This window comes from Canis lupus, chromosome 20 (assembly GCF_003254725.2).
Source record: "Canis lupus dingo isolate Sandy chromosome 20, ASM325472v2, whole genome shotgun sequence".
Lineage (NCBI taxonomy): Eukaryota > Metazoa > Chordata > Mammalia > Carnivora > Canidae > Canis > Canis lupus.
In genome coordinates, this window is record NC_064262.1 from 27,381,959 (window position 1) to 27,407,200 (window position 25,242).

At 42.1% G+C, this 25,242-nt stretch overlaps 2 long non-coding RNA genes across 2 annotated transcripts; one reads left to right on the plus strand and one right to left on the minus strand.

Moving 5' to 3' along the window:
• Nucleotides 1–15,433: 15,433 nt before the first annotated feature.
• Nucleotides 15,434–18,221, minus strand: LOC118351723 (uncharacterized). Its single transcript, XR_004807627.2, has 4 exons — nucleotides 18,021–18,221; nucleotides 16,667–16,707; nucleotides 15,787–16,013; nucleotides 15,434–15,614 (listed from the first exon to the last, which is right to left on the minus strand). It is a non-coding gene; the product is annotated as an uncharacterized LOC118351723 (long non-coding RNA).
• A 2,314-nt stretch (nucleotides 18,222–20,535) lies between these two features.
• On the plus strand, nucleotides 20,536–23,258 carry LOC112666106 (uncharacterized). The gene is made up of 3 exons (XR_003140739.3): nucleotides 20,536–20,955; nucleotides 21,739–21,844; nucleotides 21,921–23,258. It is a non-coding gene; the product is annotated as an uncharacterized LOC112666106 (long non-coding RNA).
• The last annotated feature ends 1,984 nt before the right edge of the window (nucleotides 23,259–25,242 follow it).

The window sequence follows — 25,242 nt, forward strand, 5'->3', positions numbered from 1 at the left end:
CTAAACATCCTACAATGCAAGGGACAGACACCACAGGAAAAAAAAAAAAATCACAACTATCAATAGTGCTGGTGTCAAGAAATCTTGCATAAATCAACATGATTGCTACTCCAAGTCTCCCATTCTGGGGCTAGATGATTAATGTCAGTTCCGACTGGGGTTTTAACCCAGGGCTGTACCATAGTTCTGGGGGCTTGTCCTGAGCTGAGGTTGGGTAGGGGGTAATATGCTTAGAAAGGGGAATCTTTAGGGAAACAGCACAAGGGCCAACCTGCTATACCCTGATGTTCAGCCCCTGTTCCTTGAAGTCTTCCCTTCTCTGCCAGATAGTTAAATGGCTCCAGAATCTGCAGGCTTTTCCCTTCTGCCCCTAGCTTAGGAATAACACTTGATCTAGCCTCTTCCCCTGCATGTTCTTCCACTCTGTCTCCTCTTGGAAATCTTGCTTCCTCCTGGCACTGAGGAAATTTCCCAAATTCTGTATAGGACAAGAAACCTCCCAGGCCCCTTCCACTGTCTTCTTTGGCATCTCGTTCCTGTAAACTCCTTGCTTAAATAAAGGGAAGGGAAAGAATAGTGCAGAATGGGACAGGGGGAAAAATTAACACCTCAAAACCTTATTCAGCAGTCACAAAGGTAACAGTGAAGTCAAATGAAAGAATTTGCATCATCCTTGACGGGGGAGGGGGTAAGGGGTGTCTTTGTGAGGTAGCCAAGCATCCTTACCTTCTTCCCAGAGCACCGCTTGCCGTGCCTGTGGGTAACGTGAAGTTACCAGATAGGCCAACCTCTGTTACCCCTACACGCTTGGATGAGAAAGGCTTCTAAGGTCTCAGCCCTGGAGAGAGTTTCTTGTAAACATTTCCATGTTGGTATAAGAAGAAAATGTTTAATTTGGGGGCTTTCACTGACCAGAGCTGACCTGGCTGTTCTAGAATCACCCCTACGCGTTTGGTTTAAACCCTAAAAACTCATTTCAGAAGTCATGTGACAGCATCTGTTAAAATGACAAGTAAGCAGACCCTGGGACCCAATCATCTTCTGGGATTCTATCTCCTAGAAATGAAGGCTTTTGATACATGAGCATTGTTCATAGAGGCACAGTGAATACAGAAAGCCCATCACCGGAGAAATGAATTGGGCGGTGAGTGAATTGGGCTGCATCTATGCCATGTGTGATGGTTAAATCTATGTGTCAGCTTGGCTGGACCACAGTGCGTAGATGTTTGGTCAAACATTCTTCTGGATGTTTCTGTGAAGGTGTTTTTGGATGAGGTTTGCATCCAAATAGGTGGACTTTGAGTGAAGCAGATTACAGTCTGTAATGTGGGTGACCCTCCTCCTTGATATTCCAAAGACTAACGGCTCAAGGCAAGAGAGAGTTCTTCCAGCAGACTACCTTTGGATTTGGACTCCAAACCTTCCCTGGGTCGCCAGCCTGCCAGCCTACTCTGCAGATTTTGCACTGACTAAGCCTCCACAGTCCTATCAACCAATTGGTTAAAATCTGTTCTTCCCCCACCCTGTTGGTTCTGTTTCTTCGGAGAACCCTAATTAATACACCATGAGACATTATGCAACTATGAGTTATGTCAACACCTAGGGACCTGGAGAATTGCCATGATGTATAATGTGGAAATAAGGCAATATACAGAGATACATGTGAAAGAAGCAATCGCCAAGAATGTGTGTGTGTATTAGCATATTATGTATAAGCATAGAGATGTGTGGAAGAAAATGTGACACGTTTTAACAGTGGTAACCTGGAAGGAGAGTAGGGAGGTAAAATAAAAAACTAGAGTAAACTAGAATACTCATCAGATAATGTTAATGAAAAGTGTAGATGCGAGAATGTAATCAGATTCAGGGGCACCCGTGTGGTTCAGTCAGTTAAGCGACTAACTCTTGGTTTCGGCTCAGGTCATGATCACATGAATCTGATGTCCCCTGGGCATTTAGGACTGGACAAATCCTTAAATTTCACCTCGAGACCTCAAACCCAGAACTTCATTTCCTGGCCCACACTGTGGTAGCATCCTCCTCAGGAATGGCCTTGGCTCCTGGAGGTGAAGACAGATAGAAGGTATAGGTGTCCATGCATTTAGGTTCATGAGTCCCTCGAGTTGATCAATCAGCTGTGGCCATGGGGAGGCAGGAAACCCGAGTGTGTGACACAGGTGGACTGTGGAAGGAGGGCAGCGACCCTCCCTTGGTGTGCCGGTCCACGTGCACACTTGCTTCTCCTGGGGCAACTCCTCTTCTTTTTCTCTTTTCTTTTCTCTGTGCTTTTTCCTCTTTCTTTTCTTCTTCTCTACTTTCTCCTGAAGCCCCAAGGCGATTAGAACGGAGTATACAGTCTCAGTTGCAACAAACTCATTTCAGTTTACTACTTTCCTCCCTCAAGGCCCCAGTTAAAGTCCCAGAGAATCTCAAAACCATGAATCTCACCTCACGGACACTCCAACTGCCCTTACCCCCATCTCTTGCTAATTCCATTAACATTGTTTCAAGTTCAAACACATCTGGGTTTTCCATAAAAACAATGAACGCAGCTCTCATCCTGAACCAGAGGGAAATTCCAGGGCCTTGGCTAGCTCTGCATCTGAGTGGCATGCCCCGAAGTCTCCCTTGCACCCTACTGGAAAGGTCTGGTAAGCTGGTCACCCGAACTGGGATGAGGGACGTGGGAGGGGGATTGAAGGGGCAGGTCAGTCCCAGCTCTCACAAGCCACAGACCCATCCACTGATTCTCCACCTCTGTTCTTTCAAGTGACCTCTTTTTAGAAATTCAGATATTCATATAGCACCGTGCAGTAAACTCACATCCAATATCTCCTTTGAGTCTCATGAGTTCCCAGCAGGGGGGATGGAGAGCTGTTGCCTCATCATCCCCATCTATCCAGGGTGGAAATGAGGCTAAGAAACTAGTCAGGGGACCCCCCGAGACCCAACTAATTCACAGAAGAAATGGTACTTGGCCTCAAGTATGACTCCAAATTTCTTTTTCCCCAAACCCACCACACTGCTTTCTTACCTTCCTTAAATTGTTAACGGACCCCCTCTTTCTCATGCCTTAAATACCCAGCCTTTAATCTTTCTTTGATGATTAAATGTGAAAAACATTCTCTTGTGATTGACACGGCACCTGACGCACGCTGTTTTATTTTTGTGTTTGCTTTTATTGTGAGCTGTTTTGCATCTGCCTCGTTCGTCATTCCATGTGGGGGTTTCTACTTTATACTCTATGCCTCGCAGATTATTCAGGGCAAAGAGTTTTACAAATGTGTTTGGGAAAATATGAACTGAATTGGCAAGATGTATTTTTCCCCCTAAGTGGAAATTATTGTTCTGTTGATGGGATGGTTTGTCTTCTTCATTCTGAGGACACTTGAACAATGGGTTTGAAAGTTGCTCCTGAGCCAACAGAACAAATAGCACACCTGAGAATTAAAGCAGAGAAATGTCTTGAAATTTGTGATAAGAGTAGAGTTCTTCAGTTAAGGGAAACTTTCCTGTTCTAAAAAAAAAAATTTAGCATGGACCAGAGCCAGGCCCACGGGCGGCAGGAGAATATCATTACTGCTAGCAAAATTGTCTGAAGCCTGGATTTTTGTTCCTGACTAAATGGAAAGGTCTGCTGTTTGCTCATAGGAGATATTTTCCTAATGGGAAGCCCCAATATATTTTTAAAGAATTTTCCAGGTGTCAGCAACTGGCAGGAAGTAGAAAATACTCATTAGCAGTATTGGAGAAAGAAAGCAGAATGGAGAAAGAAAGGGGTGGAGGGTTAGAGTATTAGCTTGGGCAATTTTGGTCATCTGCAGTATTTTGATGAAAAGCCAGGGAGTTATTCCATGGTAAGATTGATCTCCCCGGGTAGAATCAAAGAAGTTGAAAATTTCCTTAATGAGCTGCAAGGACAACTAACCTCATGACTGGCAATCTCTCTGATGACCAAATTCCTTCTGCTCAATCCAAAGCTCACTTGAACCTGACCTTTAGTTTGGCCTGCATTTGAAGTCGCTGGAGGGTGTCTGTGGACACCATGCTGCTGCAGCCTTGCAGTGGATCTGTCTCAGGGACAGTAAATATCTATTCTTGCGACACTGGAACCCATGTGGCCTGTGCGATGTGGGACATGTCTCCTTAATAACTTAGGCAACTGAAGCCACCCTGCTTCCTTTCTTCCCTCCTAAAGCTCAAAGGCCCTAATTTTGTGTCTTGGTCTTTTTTAAAATTTTTTTTAATTGGAGTTCAATTTGCCAACATATAGCATAATGCTCAGTGCTCATCTTGCCAAGTACCTCCCTTAGTGCCCATCACCCAGTCACCCCAACCCCCTGCCCACCTCCCTTTCCACTACCCGTTGTTCATTTCCCAGAGTTAGGTGTCTCTCATGCTTTGTCACCCTCGCTGATATTTTCACTCATTTTCTCTCCTTTCCCTTTATTCCCTTTCACTAATTTTTATATTTCCCAAATGAATGAGATCATATAACGTTTGTCCTTCTCCAATTGACTTATTTTACTCAGAATAATACCCTCCAGGTCCATCCACGTTGAAGCAAATGGTGGGTATTTGTGGTTTCTAATGGCTGAGTAATACTCCATTGTATACATAAACCACAGCTTCTTTATCCATTCATCTTTCAATGGACACTGAGGCTCCTTCCACAGTTTGACTATTATGGACATTGCTGCTAGAAACATCGGGGTGCAGGTGTCCCGGCGTTTCATTGCATCTGTATCTTTGGGTTAAATCCCCAGCAGTGCAATTGCTGGGTCGTAGGGCAGGTCTACTTTTAACTCTTTGAGGAACCTCCACACAGTTTTTGAGAGTGGCTGCACCAGTTCACATTCCCACCAACAGTGCAGGAGGGTTTCCCTTTCTCCACATCCTCTCCAACATTTGTGGTTTCCTGCCTTGTTAGTTGTCCCCATTCTCACTGGTGTGAGGTGGTATCTCATGGTGGCTTTGATTTGTATTTCCCTGATGGCAAGGGATGCGGAGCATTTTCTCATGTGCTTGTTGACCATGTGTATGTCTTCCTCGGTGACATTTCTGTTCATGTCTTTTGCCCATTTCATGATTGGATTGTTTGTTTCTTTGCTGTTGAGTTTAAGAAGTTCTTTATAGATCTTGGATACTAGCCCTTTATCTGATAGGTCTTTTGCAAATATCTTCTCCCTTTCTGTAGGTTGTCTTTTTAGTTTGTTGACTGTATCCTTTGCTGTGCAAAAGCTTCTTATCTTGATGAAGTCCCCAAAATTCATTTTTGCTTTTGTTTCTCTTGCCTTCATGGATGTATCTTGCAAGAAGCTACTGTGGCCAAGTTCAAAAAGGGTGTTGCCTGTGTTCTCCTCTAGGATTTTGATGGAATCTTGTCTCACATTGAGATCTTTCATCCATTTTGAGTTTATCTTTGTGTCTGGTGTAAGAGAATGGTCTAGTTTCATTCTCCTGCATGTGACTGTCCAATTTTCACAGAACCATTTATTGAAGAGACTGTCTTTTTTCCAGTGGATAGTCTTTCCTGCTTTGTCGAATATTTGGTCTTTTTTTTTCTAATTATTTTAGTAATCTTATGCCTGCCATGGGGCTCAAACTCATGACCCTGGGATTGAGAGTCACATACTCTACTCACTGAGTCAGCCAGGCACCCCTGTCTTGGTCTTTTTTTAACGCCAAATTCAAGAATAAAGTTGAAGGCTACATTGGCTGGCATCATGTGCAAATGAGCCAGTGCCCTGGAGACAAGGCTGCAAGCCATTCTGAAGGCAAAGTCAAACCTCTCTAGCTGTCAGGGGAGGTGGAATTGCCTTGTCTTAGGAAGAAGCTGGATGCCTCCGTATTGCATGAGAGAGTACAGAGAGGGCTCTTATGAATCTGACCTACAGGTGACTTTTCCTTAAGGCTCTTATCTTCCCACCTCTCGCTGGCATTAACCACTGATTAAGCAATACAGATCCCTTGCCAGCTCACCTCTCTGAAGGGTACTGAAAAAAAGACCCCCGCTTCATTTCAGTTTTAACTTCATGAAGCAGGCAGGAAAATGACCTCTTTCTCTTTGCTCTTGATTAGTAACGAAGAGCCCTCTGAGTCTGGTGGTTTCTGCCTATGTGAGCAAAGGACCACCCTAAAAAAAAATAGAACAAAGGTCTTTGAAGTTCTATCAATATGGAACTGACTAAAATTGAAATACTAAAGCAATCAACTTTGGTATAGAACAAGTTGTCATGACTTTTTCATCACAGAATTGCCCAGAGCTTTGGCATTAAACATTACCATGTGGCATATAAACTGTAACTGTTTATTATGTAGCATCAGCTCGTACTCTCTCACCCCACATAGGGCTCCATAGCAGTCAGGGTCATGTTTTGCTTTACAGTTTGTGAGACACTTTGATGTGTATTAACTCATTGGGCTTCTCAGAAATGCAACTGGGGTGGTGGTGGTGTCCTTTTACCCATTTTACAGATGAAGTTATTGAGTCTTGCAAGAGCTTAATATGTTTATTTGTTCATAGTTCCTCTGACAGAATGTGAAGAACTTGCCTTTATGTGTCTTCCTCCTTCAGCCTGGTCAGTCCCCTTACTGTTCTGACTGAGGGCAAGCTGGCCCTGCAGTTTGGGAAAAAAAATGAGATGTCACCACGGTGCCCAAGCACAGGGATGTCCCACAGGACTGAGCAGAAAATGTGAAAACACCAGCATACACACATGTATTTATGTACATGTGATAAACAGAAAGAGTTCTTGAAGCAGAATGACCGGTAACAGTGGTCCCTTCTGGAGAAGTACAGATGATGAGAGATGGGACCAGCTTCACTATTTATTTCATATACTCGGGTACTGTTTTACTTTATAATAACTAAGATAAGTTACATTTATGACCCATTTTTTTCTTTTTCATTCAGTTTTTAATTTTAATTCCTGTATTGTGAACCTAGTGTTATATTAGTTTCAGGTATAAGATAGTGATTCAACAACTCCATCTATTACTCTGGGCACATCGTGAGGAATGTACTCTCAGTCTCCTTCACCTATTTCACCCATCCCCTCACCCACCTCCCCTCTCCTTCGAAGTTTCCTTTATTGAATATACAGACTAAAACATCCCCCTACCTTAAATCTCTGTTCTCCCTTCTGTCTCCACTTCTGTAGATCTGCAATAAGCAAAAAGAACATAATTATTTTCCATGTTAAAACTAATCCACAGTGACACACATGCACATGGCTGGTGTCCCACGGTACATCACACCTGCTCTTGTGAGAGGTAGTCCGTGAGTGTAAAACGAGGAATGAACAAACATTAATTCTTTTGTTTGTGAAAGGCTCTTTCCACTGTCAGGTGATGTGAGCCGTAGGTATATACAGAGAAGGCACTCATAGCCCTGGTTCTCCTGTGATAAATCCAGACCTCCAGAAGAGCAGGCGACTTGCCCGTGATCACATATAACATGTGGGAGAGCTGTGATTGTGCCTCTTCTACACTGCAACGCCTTCTGGAAACTAGCTTAATAAAATTGTATTTCAGTGTAATGTACAATCCAGATTAATCATCATTTGGTTTCTATTTCTGCTTTTGTGAGACCTTTGAGTTTAATTCCTCTTGGCAATAATCTGTGTGATCCTCGCTTAGAGAAATAGGGAGAGTCCCCTGGGAGAAAGACCAGGGCCGCTGGTTAGTGTCATTTTGTTGTTGTTCAATATAAATTTTATTAGCTAAATAGAATTTTTGATGGTGGAGGCACTGAATGAGAGTTGGTGATAGCAGCTCTCATGGAATTTAAAGCTGCCTCTTAGCTTCGAATATTCAATTTCTACATTGTTGTCTCTTGTGTCCCACTGTCTTGTCCTTGGCCCAGACCTTCTCTAAAAGGCTTCCACCTGGGAGGAGCAGATAGGTTGCAACTCTAGAGGTATCTTTGTCCCCAGATAATATTGCATATCCCCTCAATTTGTATTAAGCTCCTTGACTTTTCCAGGGGTCTTTAACTGAAATCTTGGATAAATGGTACTTGAACACTTAAAAAATGGCCCCACTCTCTCAAGTGAATCTAAAAGTTTGTTAAAGACCAGGGGAAAAAAATCCTGGAAGGGAAGGTCACCAAAATATTAACAGTGATTATGTGAGATGATGAGATTCCTAGTGATTTTTTACTTCTTTACACCTCTCTAGTTGTTTTCAGATTTTCTACAATGAACATGCATCTGCTTTATTTTTTTAAGATTTCATTTATTTATTCATGAGAAACAGGGAGAGACAGGCAGAGACATAGACAGAAGGGGAAAGAGGTTCCCTGTGGAAAGCCTGATACAGGACTTGATCCCAGGACCGCTGGATCATGACCTGAGCTAAAGACAGATGCTCAACCACTGAGCCACCCAGGTGTTCTGCATCTGCTTTTTAGTCAGAATAAAATGTAATTTTTTCATCTAAAAAGCAGGATGCAAAGGCTTACTGGTAATATTATCCTATGTAACAAGGGTGCTTAAAAAATTATTGGGGGAAAATAAGCCAAAATGTTTATGATGTCTGTTTCTAGGTAAAGGCATTATGCTTGGATTTTGTTTATATATATATATAAAGTATTGGCTATATTCTCTCTCAGGAGCCTGTGCAGGATTTTTATCCTTAAATAATAAACATTTTTATAGTATTGAAGTTTGATGAGGAATGTGTGTGGCAGGGAAGAGATTTATTAAACTTCAAAATGTTGTTGTTATTATTCCCATAATAATGACATATCCTCCTAATTCCTGGAATAGTTGAAGTTTCTCCAAAATATCTAATATATACTTGGGGAATAATGTATTCATCTTTTGGGATCTGATGCAAATATGCTCTTAATTCCTCCCAAACAGACCAAAGTCGTTTTGCTCACAAAGTACATTAATGAACCTCTACTTCACACCAGATATGGTGAAGGACACTTTGAAGGACATCCTCAACTTCAAGTGGCCTTCCTTCATCGGAATGCCCTGGTTATCTTGATTTTCCCTCTAGACTTCTGCCTCAAAAAATTAAAGGGGTCTGGACACATACCAAAAGTCCTTCCATGCTCTTCCATTCTTTCTTTTCTTTCCTTCACTCCACAGCTAGAGCTATGTTTATGGCTTCCATTCCTATTAGCGTAAATGAGATTTCACATCCTAGACAATGTGATGATCCTTTGACTTAGCAAGTTACCATCTACTTCATTTCAAAATGGTATCAAATGCAGTAGGTGGAGGTGAGAGGGCAAACTTGATGGAATTCATGTAAGAAAGGTCAGCATTACCTTCCTAATTCTGTGAGTCCTTTGTTCATCCTTGAAATTAGGACTGAATCTTATCTAGCAGTTGTGGCTTAGAAAAAAAGTCCTTTGGCCAGCTGCATCTAATTTGAGACCTTGTTTCATTAAATACAGTAAGGTCTGGCAAATATATGAATTAATCTATTAGGCTAGATCCCTTTTTAAAACATATAAAGAAAAAAATAAAACATAAAAAGTTCTGATTTTATGTCTTAGTTTAAAACTGGAATTCTTTGCTTTAAATGAATACTTTAAACAAAAAAAGGGGGGAGATATTTTTTTCTATTAGGAGGAAACAGTGACTATAAAGTACAGATGTAAATCAAAGCACCATACCAGCATCAAAAAAAGAAATCTGTTTTTGGAGCTAAACATTCCTTCTTTGACACAATACAGTAAATGCAATATGGTGACACAAACCATTTAAGTAAATACCAGCTCTAATAATAGCTGTGTATCAATTGGAAAGTATTTTTATCATGTGTGTGCTAGCTCCCCAGCCGTAGCCTTTATCAAGCTGAGCAAAACGTGTGATCACTCTGGCCCCCTTTCAGAGAAAGAAATGATTGATTGTTTGATCCGTGGAAGCATCGATGCTGCTTAATGGGTCCTTAGCAGGAAGAATAATGGAGGAAAAAACGCTGTGTGTCATTTGATAGCCTCCATGGCTAAGGAGAAAGGTTTGGAAGGGAAACGAGTGGAACAAGAAAAGAGATTTAATTCCCCAATTAATCTCACTCTGCTTTTGACATAATTCTGGATGGCATAGAATATTAAAAATCAGCATGCCCAATATTCACATTCTTCTCCTCCATCCTGTCTCCTATCCATCTCTGTCAGATTTTCCCTATAGAATAGGGACAGGATTTCTCAAGGACTTGTGAGAGAGAGAAGACAATGAGTCCTCCCTACATTTTATATTCTTTGATTCAGTTTTCACCTGAAGTTATCTCTACGTGGTTCTATGAGATTAAAGGTGTTCTCCTCACAATGGTTTTAAATATGCCCACACTCTCTGACATTCCCTTTAAAAAGTGGAGCTTAATTCCCATGAGTGTGGGTTGGATTTAGTAACTTGATTCTAACAAATAAAATATGGCGGAAGTTACAGCATGAGACTTCTGAACTAAATCATGAAAGTCAGAGTTGTCTCCCTACCACTATGTTGAGAGGCAACCGTCATGTTGGGGTCCAGCAGCCATGTTGGGAGAACACCCAAAGTGGTCCCGTGGAAAAGGGACTTGATAAGGGACCTCTATCAAGAACCTCTGCAGGAAACTGAGACCTACGGCCAGTAGCCACATGGGGGAGCCATCTTGGAAGCCAGCTTGCCCACCTCAATCAACCCTTCAGATGACTGCAGTCTAGCATCTTCAGGAGACACTCAAGTAGAAGCACTGAGCTCAGCCATTTCCTCTCCCAAAGAAGCTGTACGATATCGTAAATATTTGTTGATCTTACTGCTGAGATAACTTGGTTGATAACATAGCAGTTAGTTCTTCACCTTTCCTCTTGAGGGCTGAATAAGAACACATTCCTCATAAGGATGTTGATGACAAATTTAAATCTTGAGCTTGTGTGTTTATTTACTGTGAAGATTTGTGTACCTTTATATTCCTATATTTGAGGTGGATGTAGGTTCCCTAGCTGCTTTTGGACAGACTTCATCATTTTTATGTCATTCAGCCATCTAGTTGACACTATGGTTTTGTAGATGCTGGATATCATCTCAATCATCTCATTTTACAGATAACATCAAAAGTGACCTGGTTGCGCCCCAGATGATGGTTGTTGGCAGAGATGCCAGTGTCTGATCAGGATGAGTGACTTCAACCATTTAGATGTGGTGAATTTTAACAAATGGAATAGTAGCAGGGACCAGGGTTCTCCTTAGGAAGATAACTGTCTCTGAAAAAATACCTTGATGAGTTTCCAAGAGAAAAGATAAAGCTTTAAGGGCATAGATTTGTCAGGAGTAACAACAGCATTTAGTTATTAGGAAGAATTCCATGTAACAATAGAAGTGGTGGCGGGAAGAAGTGAAAGACCAGGAGACTAGGAGGGACGCTACAACTAATTCAAGCCATAGAAATAGCTGTGGCTCTTTTAGAAACAGGATTTTTCTAGTGTTAGATTTTTAGTGGTTTGAATTTCAGCAATAGAAATCCCTACATACATCTTCTAGGCTTTTAATAAATGCTCTGGTTGTGTGAGGGGTTCATTTAAAGGGAATTAAGAAAAGACTGAGAAGGAGTGGGAATGGAGATAGTAGAAGATTAATTCAGAACTGGAAGTTCAGGACCATGGTAATTCATTGACACCTAAGCCCCCCAAGGAATTTAGAGAAATCTTGGAGATAGCAGTGAACTTCTCAGAATCTGTGAAAAGCATGTGTGGTTCAAACAAGGTAACCCAACTGACCTCCATATTAGGAGCATAGCTCATCTCAGACTTTCAGATGATTATAAATCCTAACTATGGAATTTTGCACATGGTCACACATTTTCCTTTGTTTCTATGCTCAGAGACCTCTCTCTTCAGAGTGTGATGTTACCTAGACCTTATTTTTTTCATGACTTCCTCTACAACATACACATAGTGATTATCATCTAATAGCATGATTTTATCCTTTGTGTGTCCAGTGTGTGTTTCTTAGCTTGCTCTGAAGTGTTACATATGGGGTGCTGAGTAATGCAGTTGATTGAACCTCCGACCCTTGGTTTAGCCCCAGGTTGTGATCTCAGGGTTGTGAGATCGAACCTCACACCAGACGTACGCTTAGCACAGAGTCTCCTTGGAATTCTCTCTCTCTCCCTCTGCCCCTCCTCCTTGTGCATGTCCTCTCTCTAAAATAAACAAATAAATCTTTAAAAATATGTATTTATAAAACATTTATATTAAAAAAGGTGTTACATACAAAAGTCTATATGACAATTGTGTGAGGTAGACTCCTTTACTATCATCATTTTATAAATAAAGAAACTGAGACTTGGTGAAGTTACATACATGTTCCAAGACATACAGCTAATAGATGAGATCAAGACTCAAATTTGACCTTGTTCAGCTGAACAGCCCCAATTGTTGAGTTAGGTGCTGAGCTATCTTTCTACTGAAAAGGGGTGAAATTTTGCAAAAGATCCCAAAGAGGACAAGAAGGCCTGAGAACAAAGCAATGGATTGAGGGTCAAATAGAAAATAACAGGCAGCCAAAATGATTAAAGCAATGTATTATGTAAATACTTGAACAGGAGAGATCATTGACATGGCAGGTCATCTAGAAAGGCTTTGAGGAGGTAGGTTTGGGATGAGTACTGAAAAATAGAACCAAGGGAGGCATAAAATATTCTAGGCAGGGACACGTCAGGCTGGTTACAGCCAGAGAGGTGAGAATGTTCTGGCATATTTACAGAGCAAAATGGCCTTTCTAGGGTGAAAGACAGTGACTGGTGTATGGGAAGAGCAAGCTGGATGAAAGTGGAGAGAAGAGGGGGCATTATGAGAGATCACAGCTGCCAAGTGAAGAGCAGGGAGGAGTGTGAGGCTCTGGAGCTGGGCCGTACCGGCTCAGAGCTGGGGTCCCTTTGCTCTTGAGATACTTTAATACCCTACCAAATGCTTCTGTTTCTTTTTCAAGAAGGTTCATTTCTTATTCTTCCCAACATCTGCCCCCATTCATAACAGGGTACCTGATGCACAGAGGCACTTATTCATAGATGAATGAATAAATGAATGATCAAAATACGAAGAAAGACAAAGGGTGGTAGCACAGAGTAATGGTAGAGTCAGATACACCTGACTGCCCACTTCCTTTCCACTTAGTGTCTCGGTACCTTTGGACAGATTTCTTCCTAAGCCTCAGTTTCCTTGTCCGCAAAATACGATGAATAGCAGTCGCAACCCCATTGGGTTATTGTGAAATAATGTGTGTAAAACATTCACTGTGGTGCTTTCCATAAAATAAGCTTTCACTACAGTATGTTAATGTTGTAAATCAACTTGAGTGAGTCTAGAACAAGAGAATATAAACTCTAGATTTTAGGAAAAACCTTAGGAAGAATTGTAAACCTTTCTCAGGAACCAAGAGAGGGGCTCATATTGCATTTTGGATAGGTCTCAAGGGGACATGTTGACCTCAGCTGGCCTCTCAATTTTAATTGGAAAAATGCCAGGGAATGTGATTGTGGAGGGCCTTGAATGTCCTGCCAAAGGATGTTGTTGAGTAAAGTAACAAGACTGTATATCTCTTTCAGAACGATCTATCTGGTGGCCATGTGAGTGATGGCTTAGGGAACAGCAGGAGTAGGGAAGTTCCTTGAGAGGCTACTGCAATGGTCCTGGTAAAGTTGATGAGGATTTGCATTAATGCTGTGACTTTGAGAACATAGAGAAGTCTGATTTAAGAGGCCATGAGAAGAAACTGCCCCAGATTTAGAGACCAAATAAATGTTGGGGCAAGTAAGGAAAGAAGGCAAGAATCACTGAGGTTTATTTGAGCATCTGGGTAGCAGGCAATGCTGGGGACAGGAGTGAGGGCAGAGGCAGGAATAACTGAGGATTTTAGTTTAAGCAACCAGGTAATTGATTAACAAAGAGAAATTAGGAGTGGATGAATTTTATTTATCTCTTTATAACCTCTCCTTTCAGGAACACTTGTCCAGACAATGAAGGCTGGCCCTGACTTAATTTCCAATGGACTTTATCCAAAAAAAAAAAAAAAAAAAAAGGAAAGAAAGAAAAAAAAAAACAGTCCTTAAGACAGTCCTCTTATTCACTTTTGACCTGGCACCTCTCTCCACCCCGTATTTCACCATATGAGGGAGATCTTTGCCTCAGGGAGGTCTATAGCTACAATGAAAATTTCTGTGCAACAGAAAATCTTCCTCCTTTCAACTCATGACCTCATGAGAAGTAAGATAAAAAAAAAAAAAGTCAATACTAGAATGACATTCCTACCCAGCAAAAGAATCCATGATTGGATTTGGCTTGTGTGTCCATGCATCACCCCTGAAATACACACATAGAGAAATACGCAGACACAGAACACACAACACTTCAGAAAACTCCCTTTGAATCGGTCTGGGTATCGCCATGGTAACATGAACAAAAGCCATCCTCCTAACCACCAAGGGGAAAACCTGCAGTTCTGTGATAGGCGCCTCGGGGGAGGACTCCAGCCGCTGCAGGGACCTGTTCAGCTCATGATGCTCCAACAACCTCACGGGCTGTGTTTATCTAGACTCTTCCTAATCTTCCTCCTATCTGCTCTTTCGACCGGCCTTCCTTTTTTTTTTTTTTTTTTTTTTTTTTTTTTTTTTTTTTTTATTGGTGTTCAATTTACTAACATACAGAATAATACCCAGTGCCCGTCACTCGACCGGCCTTCCTCTGGGACCATGGCACTCCTCCCTGCTATGCTGCTTGCTTCCAAGGAAAAATGCTTCTCTGAGGTTCTTTTGGCCACTGTAAATGGGGCCTTTCCTCACTTAGAGGAGTGTGGTGCAGAAATAAAATGATTCTGCTGTGCCTTAAAGTTATTTAAAATTATATATCATTTAAAAGTAATCTTTAAAAAGAGGCTTCAAAATGCCAGCAGCATCCATTTCTCGGGTTACTTATGCACGCACTCATGAAAATGATGTGTCTCTGACCTACAGACTTGAAATACCAAGTCAGAGGTCTGCTACCTGTCGGTGAGGCTTAGGAATGCCTACTCAATCCCTGCAAACGAAAATCAATCTGGCCTTTATTATTTTTCTTAGGAGAATCAGAAATAGCATTCATTAGAGAAATCTACTTCCCTCCAACTCCCAGGGGATTTCAAGTTTTCCAATTGTACTTAAATATTGTATCTCTGGTAATAATTGTCCTAAGGGAGAGGTTCTTTCTTCGAAATAACATTCAAATAATAATCTTTGAAGGCTTCTATCTGCTAAAACTGATATGAAAATTGCTTTTTACTTAAGAATTTGTCTTTAAGTACCAAACCGTTGTTTTTGCTGCTGTTCTGTGTTGTTCAAACCTTTAAAAAGTCAATGATTTTCTTCTGAGGTTTAGTTGAAACAGAACTTGAAAAATTTAACAGTTTATTAAAAAAAATTCAACAGTTTAATAATTTTAGAATGTTTTATGGTAAAGATAAGTTTCTGTGTATTCACACAAATGTGCACATATATACTTGTATGTACATGTGCATATGTACATATGCACATTATATGGCATAGAGGTGAAGAGGATGGGTTCTGGAATCAAACTGTCATGGTGTGATTTTTCTCTCTTGTGTGGCTTTGTATAAGTCATTTCTGCCTCTCAGTTTCATCTGTAAAATAGAAACAAAACTAGTAACCACTTCCTAGAACTGTGTGATGATTAATGAGTTAATAAATATTTGTGCTTAAAACAGAGCCTGCCACATAGTAAGTGATCAGTAATATTAGCTAGTTTTAGTAGAAGTAGTCTAAAATGGCTGATTGTTTAAAAAATTGAGTTACCTGCAAAGAAAAAACTTTTAAGTTACTGGCATGTTTTACGTAATATACCCATTTGTAAAGGTAATGGCTTTTTGCTATTATTTGCTCCGACTGCAGAGCATGAGTAAATGGTGTCCTTCTCCTGTCATATTCTCTGCTTTCATGACACCATAAGGAGAATCTGGATCCAAGGCTCTCTTTTGCAGAATTTGCCATTCCGGTGGCAATCCTCCTTTAAAGACTTCAACCTGTAGAAGTGCAAATGACATCGATGCAGAGGAACATGGTGCAGGGTGGTGACTTGTCATTATTAGTGGTGGTCCTGGGGGCACTGTTTATTTTGAAAATTCCTTTCATTGTTGGTGTAAGAAGAAAGAAAAAGAAAGAAAGAAAGAAAGAAAGAAAGAAAGAAAGAAAGAAAGAAAGAAGAAAAGAAAGAAAGAAAGAGAGAGAGAGAGAGAGAGAGAGAAAGAAAGAAAGAAAGAAAGAAAGAAAGAAAGAAAAAAGAGAAAGAAAGAAAGAAAGAAAGAAAGAAAGAAAGAAGAAAGAAAGAAAGAAGAAAGAAAGAAGGAAAGAAAAAGAGAAAGAAAGTTTCTACAGTGGGCACCTATATTCAAGCAAGGTTGGAATCTCAGAAAAGGTTATAAAATGAAGATGATTTATAGATCTGCTTATTTTGAAATCCAGAGTCAGGGTGACTGGGTGATGGGCACTGAGGGGGGCACTTGGTGGGATGAGCACTGGGTGTTATGCTATACGTTGGCAAATTGAACTCCAATAAAAAAGAAAGAAAGAAAGAAAGAAAGAAAGAAATCCAGAGTCAGTGGTGGTGGATGATGATCGCAGTTATGGTGGGGAGTCTTTCTTCAGCTTATTAGTATCTTGGAAGTTAGACACATACCTTCTATCTTCATAAAAGCTGGACTCAGGAAAGGCTAATGACTGAAATAAGAAAGAGAGAATGAGGAATGTTGCGCCCTCTACCCTGAGCTCTCCCTCTGAGCCAGGCACTGTACTCTGCTCACTGGGGACCATTCCTTCCCCACGACATCTCCCAGGGAGGGCCCAACTGGGCATTACCACAGCCCTTACCACAGTTCCGTCCACACTTCTACTTTTGGGTCTTCAGATGGCTCTACAATAACACTTTCTCTAACCATGTATAGAGTGCTCTTCCAACTCATTTTTAATAGACTTTATTTTTAGAAAGCTTTTTTTTTGACAGATAAATTGGATAGTACAGAGAGTTCTGATATATCAGGTGCCAAGTTTCCCAGTTACTAATGTCTTAATTAAAATGGTACATTTGTTACAGTTAATGAATCAATATTGGTACATTATAATTAGCTAAAGTCCATATTTCCAATTGTCTGTTTTTACTAATGTCTCTCTCTCTCTTTTTTTTTCAACCTACTGTCTCTACTTTATTTTTGCCTAGTTTTCCCTAATGCCCCAGGACACCAGATTCCATTGAGTTGTCCTATCTCCTTAGGTTCCTCTTGGCTGTGACGGTTTCTCAGACTTGGCTTCCTATGACCCTTACAGTTAGAAGAGAACTGGTCAGATATTCTGTAAGATGGTCCACTATTGGAATTCTTCTGATGTTTTTCTCATGGTAAGCCAGCCAGGAGGCTGCCTGGCTGGCTTAGTGGTTGAGTGTCTGCCTTTGGCTTGGGTCATGATCCTGGGGTCCTGAGATCGAGCTCTGTTTTGAGCTCACTGCATGGAGCCTGCTTCTCCCTCTGCCTATGTCTCTGCCTCTCACTCTCTGTGTCTCTCATGAGTAACATCTTAAAAAAAAAAAAAAAGGCTGGAGTAGAGGTTATTGAGAGGAAGACCATGGAGGTAAAGTGTGTTTTCATCACCTCTTACCAAGGGTGGGAACTAGTAACATGATTTATGACCATTTGTGGGATCTTGGTCACTTGGCTGAGACAGTTGTCCAGTTTCTCCACTATAAGGCCACCCCCCTAATTTCTTCATACAGCGCTCTCCAGAGGGAACCCACTATGTACAGTCCACATTTAAGGAGTGGGAGTCATGCTCTCCCTCCCTGAGGGCAGAGTATCCACATACATTATTTGGAATCCTTCTTCATGGGAGACTTGTAAAGTCATTTTTCAAGTGAGACTGTGCAAGAAAATTGGTCAAAGAGAAAATTATGCTCAACAGATGTGTAGCGATGAAGAGGAAGTATTGAAAATAACAAAGAAAGAAGTCTGAGGAAACATTTTTTGTCTACTTAGAAAAATTACCTGGATAGCCAGACAAGGGCTCAGAAATACGTCCAAAAATGTTCATTGCGCATAATCCCTAGAAACAGAAAGCAAAAAAAAAAAAAAAAAGAAAGAAAGAAAGAAACAGAAAGCAAGGAGAGTATCCAAACAAATTATAGTACATTCATGTAAGTCAAAAACCATTTTTATATATGTATATATATAAATTATTGGCACAGAGACAACAATCTGCTGGTAAATGAATTATATACAATATGAGTACACTTGTGTAAATACACACACTTATATGCTTAAATAAGAACACACGTATATAAAAATACAATATAAGTATATGCACAAATGTGTGTGCAAGTATGTGTGTAAACTTAATGCTTGCAAGGTTAGTTTATACAAAAAAAAAAAAAGGTCATTATCTCCAGCTGGCAGGCTTATACGTCAGTTAGAATATTCCTTTTAATACGTATACCTACCTTCTTTTTTCTTCAATAACTTTTTATTCATCTAATAAACCTAAATATTAACAGAAACTTGCTTAAAGCAAAGGCTTTACTGACACATATAACACTAGCACGTGGTGTCAGTAATCTAAATCGTTAAAAACCCACTATGTAAAGTCAGCCTCTGAAATGCCTCTACTAGGACTCATGACAAGTAAGGAGGGTAAGAACTTCCCTAGTGTTTCTATTTCTCTAACACCAGCTAATCCTGACCAGGTAGCTCTCCATCCATCCTGGGACGCTAGACGCCGAGACCCACAGAATAAAGGGCTGTGTCACCCCGGCCGTCCCCCATCTCCTCTGCTACCCCAGTGCCTTCCTTCCACCCCTCACAACCTCACAGGATCCTCCAATCCTCTCCTCTGATTTTTCACCTCCCAGTCATACTCCAATATGCCCACTGTAACTTTCTCTGTGAACTCATACCATCACCTCCCCCTCCAACTGCAGGTCCTCCACGATACACCAGACTCCTTATATCATCACACAAGACCCTTCATCATCGTGCATCGAGGCCTCTTCAAAGTCAACCTAACCCCTCACTTGAATCAAAAAAGTCTCACTCCAGCCAAGGTGTCTACGTGGCATGTGTCATCTTCCTAAAGTGTCTTTTTTCCCGCCTTCCTGCACCTCCCCTCCATGCCATCACCTCGGTTCCCCACTTTCTGACCCCTCTCTTTCCTTTCCCCCCATAAATACACACACACACACACACACACACACATACGCACACACAATTTCCCAGCTACCTCAAAGCTTGTTCCCACTTTCCCTTATCTTCCTATTGTCTATCAACTGGGTCTTACTGGAAGCTATCTTGGACCATTACATTTTCATCATTTTCCCCAGGAGCTGGCAGGTTCATCTTTCAATTACTCCTGGTGCCTCGGGTAATGGAATGAATGCATGTGGCCCTCACTAAATATTTGTTGATGCTTGTGACTATGTGACAGTCACAGAGAGAAAGAAGTAAAGGTGTAACAAGTGGGGTTTTTTAAATAATTTTTTTAATTTATTCATGAGAGACACACACAGAGAGAGAAAGAGAGAGAGAGGCAGAGACACAGGCAGAGGGAGAAGCAGGGTCCATGCAGGGAGCCCCACGTGGGACTCCATCCCGGGTCTCCAGGATCACGCTCTTGGCTAAAGGGGGCGCTAAACCGCTAAGCCACCCGGGCTGCCCTAACAAGTTGGTTTGAGGTAAGAATCAGTATCATATAAACAGAGCATTAAAAATAGCCACTGGAGCCAGACTGTCTCTGAGCTCATTGGCCCACAAGCTGAGTCATCTCACACTTCTTCCTCACCCTCTCTGAGTCTGTTTGCTCCTGTGTAAAGTAGGAATGATGATGGCACCTAGTGTGTAGAGTTGGTTGAGGATGAAATGAGTTGAGCCCTGTGAAGCGCTCATGATTTGCAAGTCGTTAGACAAGGTTGGCTGTAATCGTAATTACCTGCTTGGTGAACTCGGCCTTCAAAATCATATAGACTATGAGCACAAAGTTTATCTCACAGACCACTGCTGCACCAACACAATTTAGAAGCACACATGCTCTCGAGGATTCAGAATGATGTCTTGTAGCTGTTTTAAATGTACCCACATTCTGTTTTCATCAGGAATGATAGTGACAGACATAGAGACAATGGCCTTTGAAAGAAGACTTTATTGCTCACTGTTCTCAAGAGAAGGGCGACACACCACATCACATAGGGCCATGTGGAGAGGCACCAGAGTTGCTCAGGAGGCAAAAGGAGTGAAGGAGAAGCATGGATGAAGGCCTTTATTAATATAGCAGTGGGCAGCTGGCAGATGGGCATATCCCTTATTGGGCAGGAAGTGAAGCAGAGTTGGGATTTGTGGTTGGATGATTTGTAGCATGAATCCCATGTGCTAGCAGAAACCCAGGGCCAGTACTGTTGTCGACAATTTTGGCTGCTAAGTTGGCCCCTGACTTCACAATGCCAAGTCATCAATTACAGGATATCTAGAGCAATTATGACAGAAGTGTGAGCCACTGCCTCACTGTGATTGCTCTTCATCTGGTCTTCAGTGACTCTGATCCTTTTCACCAAAGTTTGGATCTCTTGCTATCTTCTTGACATGACCCCACTGGACCTTGGGTTTTATTTAGATCTTCTGTTCTTTGGCCCATTTTGGTTTCTCTCTCTCCTACTCTGACTCTGCTTCCGTTATACCTAGAGATTTTCTCCATTTTCCCCCCTTTCTCATACATAGGAGAGCTGCTTCTTTCCACAGACAAGCATAGAAACTTGGCAAACAGCGGGAAGCTCAGTCTGTGTTGCCATGTCAACCGAAAGCAGAGCTGACTTTTCAGCATCACACACTAATCGTTCCGGTTTATGGACTGGCAGGGCCCTAGAAGACCATTTTCATCCACTGGAAAGTCTCCCGTCAGTTATGAACGGGCTCCAAGGCTAGCCCATCCTGGCTGTGGGTGAGCTGCTGGTGGGACCTTGGTGAAATTATCTCACTGCCAAGACAGGACCCAAACCATGGCCCAACACCCACCTTCCTTTCTCCCTTTTCCTTTTTTTTTTTTTTCTAAGATTTTATTTATTTATGAGAGACACACACACACGGGGGGTGGGGGTGGGGGGAAGAGACACAGGCAGAGGGAGAAGCAGGCTCCATGTAGGGAGCCCGACGTGGGGCTCAATCCTGTGTCTCTGGGATCACCCCCTGAGCTGAAGGCAGACGCCCAACCGCTGAGCCACCCAGGCATCCCCTTTTCTCCCTTTTCCAAAGAGGAGCCTCACTTAATATCCACAGCAGCCCCTGGCTGCATAATTACAGGAAATCCTGGCTCCCCTCAGCTAAAAAGACAGAATTCTTGAGGAAGAATTTCAGGCTCTTTTACTATTTCCCTTTGCCCTGTAGTCTGGCTCTGCGCCCTCATTTTGCTTTCTTTTCTCTGTGGTGGTGCTGTGCCCCCCCCCCACCCCTACCCCTCACCCCTGCCACCCTCCGCTTAGAGGAACGTGAGACTCTTGATATGCAGCCTTCCACTCTAAATTAGCTGAAATTCTTTCTCTTTAGTGAGAAAAGTATATATATTTTACTCCATAGCTCTTGCTTTCTTCTTTTATTTTTTGGCTTTTTTTTTTCTTTGAGATAGGAAAAATGTATTGGTAGCTAGCAATCGCTCTAGTTTTGATTCTGCTCCCTTTTATGGGGCGGGAGGAGGCTCTCACCTGATTATATCCTTTAATGATGGCAGCAAAAGAAAGGAGGAGATTCATTCAGAGTTCGAGAAGGACCTCTTGGTTTAGGTATATATTTATGAGCAGAAGAACAGATTCAACAGGAGCCCGGGGATTTACAGAGTGAGTGTCTTTCTCTGACAATTGTACTTTCTACAATTGGGCATCCTGTTACCTCACTTGGAGTGTCACATTGCAGGTTTCAGCAAACGGGACAGAGCAGATCCGTGTTGGGTGCATGCGGAGGGGAGCCTGCCAGTGACCCACTGAAACCATCCGAGTTCTGGTGATGGAACTGATTCCAGCATAGGTTCCAGACAGAAATGCAGCTGCATCTTTGCTTCGTTTGACTGAAGCAAATGCAATCAGTTTTCATCTTCTCTGACATTTATTATTTTGGGGAGGGGGTGTCAGGGGAAGGGACATTAGCCACAAATATGACAAGGTTAAAGGACAATGAGTCTGGTCTGAAGCATTGCATTCTAGACGGTTGACATCCTAAGTTCATCAATCAATATTATTGACTTGGCCGTGCTTCAAGATGGAGTAATTTCTATAATGCAATTTAGCCTGTGCCACAAAATGGTGTGTTGGGGATAAAATGTCTGAAGCCAGTCAGTCGTCTGTGAGATACATTTTGGGAAACATTCTTAATCTTAAAAATAGAACTTGAAGTGTTTGCAGCCAGGAAGATGCTTAATTAGATTCACATAGGAGCCACCAGCTGTTCATAAGACAAACAGAAATGTCTGAAGTCTCTTCCGGTTCTCTGGAGACAGGCAGAATGGCTCCCCTTTTCCGAGCCAAATCTGAGAGACCCTTCAGTGAAAAGCTCTCCAGGCCTGAGTGGCCAAGCTCGGCACACAGAGCTCACGTTTTCCTCTTCCTCTGGCCTCTTGCTCTGCTCTCAAAACCTGAGGAGCTTCTAGTTATCCTGGTAAAATGTCCACAAAGTGACACTCCCATGGAACGGGCCACACTGTGCCATGTGTGCCCGGCCCTATGCCCACTCCTTCCTCCCTCAGCTTCTCTCTCACTCAGTGAAATCTTGTCTTCACCAGACTGACTTCTGGATCTTGGTGATGCAGTTGAGGAAGAGTATGGGGGAGGCAGGAAGAGGACCCATGTGAAGGAAGCTGGGAGGCAGGAGGGGAGGCAGAGAGACTTTTCCAGAAACATAAAGTTGATCTGTATAACCAAGATTTGGGAGAGAACAAGAGAGTAGGGAGGGAAAGTCATGAGGCTCTGTATTTTGGTAAGTCATGGCTCCTGAATTGGGGAGGGGAAAAGGAGACTGTGAGAAGTATGGTTAGGAGTTTAGAACCTATCGCGAAGATTTGGAAACGGGGGTGCCTGAGTGGTTCAGGGTGTTGAGCATCTATTTGGGTTCAGGTCATGATCCTGGGGTCCTGGGATTGAGCCTCACGTCAGGGCTCCCTGCTCAATGGGGAGCCTGCTTCTCCCTCTCCCTCTGCTTTTCCCGCTGCTTATGCTCTCTCTCTCCCGCTCTCAGATAATTAAATAAAACCTAAAAAAAGAGAGAAAGAAAGAAGAAAGAAAGAAAGAAAGAAAGAAAGAAAGAAAGAAAGAAAGAAAGAAAGAAAGAAAGAAAGAAAGAAAGAAAGAAAGAAAGAAAGAAAGAAAGAAAGAAAGAAGAAAAGATTTGAGATGAGTTACCAGGCTCACAAGTTGACAGGAGAAAGGGACCTTAGAAGTGATGTAGCTTAGCCTTCCATTCAATGCGGGAAACTCTTTTAGGGCATTCCTGCAAATGAGCCATCCTACCCTCACTCAGAAACCTCTGGTGATAGGCACTGTGCTATTACTCTGGCAGTATAGAAAAGTGGCCAGGAACACAGATGCTAGAGCCAGACTGCCTAGGCTCAAATCCAGGAGCCACCAGTTACCAGCTGTGGTACCTTATGTATTTTGTTCCCATAAATTAAAGATAGTAATAGTAGAGGGTAGTTATGGCGATTAATTTTACATGTATCTTTAATTCTTCCTAAAGGATATGTATCACTTAGAACACTGCTTGGCACGTATCAAGTATCCTACAACTATTTGCTATTATTATCACTATGGTAAGGTGGTTCCATGAATCAGGTTCCAAATCTAAGAAATTGGCTTCTCTTATTCCTGACTGTTGATCCCATTTCTCAGCTCTGAGATAACTCAAACCAAGGCTACTCTGCCTTCCACACGGGTACCACCAAACATCTGAAGATAACTATCCTATGGCTTTTTGTTCTTATGATACAGAGGAGAGTTTTTTTTTTTAATTTTTTTAATTTATTTATGATAGTCACAGAGAGAGAGAGAGAGGCAGAGACACAGGCGGAGGGAGAAGCAGGCTCCATGCACCGGGAGCCTGATGTGGGATTCGATCCCGGGTCTCCGGGATCGCGCCCTGGGCCAAATGCAGGCGCCAAACCGCTGTGCCACCCAGGGATCCCCAGAGGAGAGTTTTTTGCAAATGCTATTCCTTCTGTCTAGAACACTGTTCCTGCCCATGTTCTTCATGTTTGAAGTCAGATTCCTTCTTCAATACCCCTTTGCACATCTGAGTAATTATACAATATTTTATCCACATTCTCTGTGTATAAAGATGAAAGGACATAGTGCGGATTCTCCTAGCTGTTGGTATGTGTTGCCATTGTAACATGTGCCTTGTGCATCTCGGTAACCAGCAGCTAGCACACAATTCTTATTGAATGAATGAGGTGGAATATGAAAGATGAATGGGTGTACAGCAAAGGCCCTCTTCATTTGCCTTGGAGACTGGAGTCTTGGGTGTCAGGAGCCAGGTGAAATTGTCAAACGATTGTAGGAAGCAGGCATGCCCAGAATTCCTACAGCTCATAATGTTGTCCCTATTAATTCAATCAGAAACGAAAGTTTTCCTTGGATTCTTGATTTTTTTGATTGGTTGGTGACAGGTTCAGACTCGATTTTCTTGTGCAGAATCCTGTTCATGGGAGAATTGAAAAACAAGAAATAAAGAAGAAAGCAAGAATGAGTGGGTCTAGATAATGAAGAAACAAGGCAGGGAGTGAAGATAGGGACACCAGGGGTAAAAGAGCCCCCAGGTCGAGATGTGGGCAGAGGGTCCCTTGGAAGAGGAGAGAGACAAGACAGCATTCTGGTAGATGTCTCTGGCAGCAGTATCAGAGACTTTGAACCTGGAATATCATCTAAAGAGGCTTAGGGAAACTTGCTTTACACTAAAAACATTTTATGCAGCGTTTTCTTGTAGGACTGAGCAAGATTCACTGGCTTTTGATGTGCATTTTCTATGAGACTGCTGTTTCTTTAACTATGATGGAGCCCAGAGCCCCAGCTGTGTGGATCCCCTGATATTTAGGTTATGTTCTGCTTTGGCTGGTCAGTTGGATTGACACTCAAATCCTTGGGTGCTTTTGTTCTGTAGGATGCTGATTGGTGCTTCACTATAGCACCTGGCAGCCTTGTAAGAGAGCAGCTGTGACATACGGCAGCAAGTCTATGGTGATAAACGTGTG